The sequence below is a fragment of the Bos grunniens genome, chromosome 2, assembly GCF_055505025.1.
Source record: "Bos grunniens cultivar Pamir isolate PY7600 chromosome 2, Bosgru_T2T1.0, whole genome shotgun sequence".
In the NCBI taxonomy this organism is placed as follows: Eukaryota; Metazoa; Chordata; class Mammalia; order Artiodactyla; family Bovidae; genus Bos; species Bos grunniens.
Genome location: NC_141166.1, coordinates 136273391 through 136277426, shown reverse-complemented (window position 1 = coordinate 136277426; position 4036 = coordinate 136273391). Strand labels below are relative to the sequence as shown.

General features: G+C 46.7%; 1 non-coding gene across 1 annotated transcript; it reads right to left on the bottom strand.

The window, feature by feature from the left end:
* LOC147378820 (U6 spliceosomal RNA) lies at positions 1-109 on the bottom strand. The gene has a single exon (XR_015154088.1). It is a non-coding gene; the product is annotated as a U6 spliceosomal RNA (small nuclear RNA).
* Positions 110-4036: the final 3927 nt, after the last annotated feature.

Sequence of the window (4036 nt, the reverse complement as noted above, 5' to 3'; positions counted from 1 at the left end):
GAAAATACAAAGCACTTTACGAATTTACATGTCATCCTTGCTCAGGGGCCATGCTAATCTTCTCTGCATGGTTCCAATTTTGGTATGTGCCACAATGAGTGCCAGGGGCAGAGCCCTCTCTGAACACTAGGTGCAGCCAGCACTTACTGTGCCCCATGCAGCTCTGCTTGATAGAAGGTAGCCAAGTACTGATACTTGTAACAGTTTTTTCCCTATGAACAAGAATTGGGAAAATGTGAAATTAGTAAATATTCTGCCTACTTTTTTCTGTTCTGCTCTTTAAGAGTTCTCTACTACAGCTGATAAACCTGATCAGCATTCATCTTATTTCCTTATGCTTTCCTGCCTCCAGCCTAGGGCTGTGAAGGTTACACTTGTGGAAAGCACTGTATCATACAACATACACACACACACAAACAACACACAGACACACCCACATACAGATGCACACTTGGACACACATGGACACATAAACACATAAGGAAATACAAACGGACACACCGAGACAGGTAAACTATTCACAGAGACACAAACATACACACACATATCACAGACATTACACACACAGAGATGCAGAAGCACACCCAAAAATATAAACAGGCACACAGAGAGACACACAAATAACTACACGCAGCCCAACACACAGACATATGTATAGGCACAAACACACAGGCGCACACACACACAGACACACAGGCTTGCTGTGGACTGGGAAGCCCCACTGGGGCTTTAATCTACTGGGCACTGCAGGAAGTCCAAAGCTCTTCGCTCACCTACAGTGTAAGAGGCAGAACTCAAAAAGTTATCCTTATGAGAGTGTCCTCTCCAAGCCTCTCTGAGAGAACTATGAAGCCCTCTAGGTGTTCGAAGGTACACACTTATAACACGTATGCTGTAGAATCGATGCTTTTGAACTGTGGTGTTGAAGAAGAGTCCCTTGGACTGCAAGGAGATCCAACCAGTCCATCCTAAGGGAGATCAGTCCTGGGTGTTCATTGGAAGGACTGAGGTTGAAGCTGAAACTCCAATACTTTGGCCACCTGATGCAAAGAGCTGACTCCTTTGAAAAGACCCTGATTCTGGGAAAGATTGAGGGCAGGAGGAGAAGGGGATGACAGAGGATGAGGTGGTTGGGTGGCATCACCGACTCAGTGGACATGAGTTTGAGTAAACTCTGGGAGTTGGTGATGGACAGGGAGGCCTGGCGTGCTGCAGTCCATGGGGTTGCAAAGAGTCAGACACGACTGAGTCACTGGACTGAACTGAACTGTACAAAGCAGGGTGTGGTGGGGGCTGCCCAGGAGCAAGGACCAGGGATGCAAGGTCGCCAGGCCTCCCAGAGCACAGTGGGCACTGCCACAGAGCAGTTCCAGTGCTGGCACACCAGCTAGAGACCCCAGCGTCCCCAAGAGAAGGCCAAGTGCCACATTAGTAGTTGTCTGTATTCAGACTGCCACTCGCAGCCAGTGTGGACACAGCAACAACCCTATTCACGTGGAGTGGAGGCCACCTTGGCCAAGTCTTCCTCCAGCACTTTGAGAACTCTGATACATGGGAAAGTGCTAAGGGGGCCCCAGAGCATGAATGTGTAGGCATCTGGGGCAGACAGAAGGTTCCAGGCTGCCCTGCCCTTACTGAATGCCCTCCATACAGTGGGAGGCTGACTGTGAGTGCCAACGTGACCAGAGAAGGGTCACAACTCACCAGCAGGGCAATCGTGGCTACCACATGGCTCTCCATGCCTCATGCCCATGTCCCTAGCATCTACGTGCTGACCCCAAGCCTGTCTAGTCTCTGTCTCTTGAGTAGCTGCTAAACGTTTGTAGTGAAATCACTCCTATTCCTGCTCCAGGGGGTGAACTTGCATGGCCTAAATTATGGAAGAAATCTCACCCTTGCAAGGAATTGGCAAACCCACATGGTAGTGAAGGCCCCTCAGAGCAGGGGAGTCTCCAAGGCCATGTACCACGTTGGACCAAACCATGCGCTATCTCAGATCCTGGTTTATTGCCAGCCCTCCCTCTTGGTTGCTGAAACCAGGTCCAGATCGGGGTTCCCTTCTTGGCAGCTGGGAACAAGAATTGGATACAGAAGCATCACTAGAAACCTGTAGTGTAATTCATATGGCCCTGCTTTCCCGTGAAAGGGGACTGGACTTCTTCAGCCAGAGTGGTTGGGGACAGTTCAGGAAATACATGGTGATTTTACCAAGATATCACCATAAAGTCACACTTTTCTTGGATGGCTCAGGAAATTCCAAAATAGGAGGTCTCTAAGTTTTCTCAGCAAAGAGCAGCATTGGAATCTGACACAAAGGCCAACAGTGTGTATTTTGAAGTACATGGTACTGTGTACCCTGGAACAATATGAGTTTGAACTGTGTAGGTCCATTTACACATGGATTTTCAGCTGTGCATCCCGAGCTCCCATGTTGATCAAGGGCCAACCATACTTGAATGTACATGCAAATTTCAGCATTTCTGCAATAAAATCCTTTTGCTTATATTATATACAGTGGTGGGTTTGTGTGAATGTGTGCTTATGCATATTTTATGTATTTGTGGGTGATCCTGTGAAGACGCCCCTGACCTCAGATCCTCAATTGACAGGTATAACTCAGAGTGATCCCCTGCCCTGCCCTTCAGCCACGTCTTCAGTGGAAACCTGACTGTGGCTTCCCTTTATGAACTCCACCCTTTATGAAGACCACTGGCTCTTCAGGCTTCTGTGGACCCCGGCCTTTGTCTGCTCTGACCACAAAGCCCCTGTGTTCTGCTCACCCACTGGTGCCCACAGATGGTCAGATCAGCCAAACCTGCATATTGATCGTTTATAGGTATGGGAAAGGAAGGGATACTGGGGCAGATGGCCAGAGCAGTTTCCTTCTACCACTTGGCCCACCTCAGAAAGTAGACAAATCAAACACAAACTCAGACACGTCTTTATCTATTGCTGTAACAAACCACCCCAAGTTTGGTGACAAAAATAGTGACCATCTATCATGCTCCCAGATTCTTTTGGTCAGAATGGAATTCAAAAAGGCACCATGGAGATAGCTCATCTATATACCAAGACAGTCAGGGTGACACAAAGGTGGGAAGTAACTTGAGTCTGGAGGCTGGAAGCATCTGGAGGTGCACTAACTTACCTCTGGTGTGGGTCTACTGCCATCGCCACGTGGCCTGTTCCTTAATGCTTGGACTGCCTCACAGCATGGTGGCTGGGACCCAAGAGTCAGGAAATGGAAGCGAGGTCCATGAGGCCTGACCCAAGATAGGCAGGTGCCACCTCTGCCATATTCCATTTAGCGAGCAGTCACAGAGGCCAGGTCCAGGGGAAGGACACAGCTCCCAGCTCTTGATGGAAGAAATGTCAAAACCATTATAGCCAAGTTTTAAATTGCATAAATGGCTCTCTCGCCAAGGATAGCCTAACTGAACAATGAAGGCTTAATGCAAGCAATTGGAGGAATTCTGTACTAAATTCTGCAGTTTAAAGGCATTTAGTAGGGAGGAGACAAAACGGCAGAGTAGAAGGACATGAATTCATCCCTTCTTACAGAAACCAACATCTACTAACGTATCTACTAAATCACAACTAACTACTGAATAACCACTGACAAAAAACACAAACAGATGGAAAGACAGACCATGTTCTTGGATTGCAAGAATCAATAGTGTGACAATGACTGTACTACAACAGGCAATCTGCAGATTCAATGAGATTGCTATCAACTTACCAATGGAATTTTTCACAGAACTAGAACAAAAAAATTTTTAATTTGTATAGAAACACAAAAGACCCCAAACAGACTAAGCAATCTTGAGAGAGAAATATAGAGCTGGAGGAATCAGGCTCCTGACTTCAGGTTATACTACAAAGCTACAGTCATCAAAACAGAAATATAGATTAATGGCACAGGATAGAAAGACCAGAAATAAAAACACATATCTATGATCAATTAATCTACAACAAATAAGGCAGGGTTACAGTGGAGAAAAGACAGTATCTTCAATAAATGGTACTGAGAAAGCTG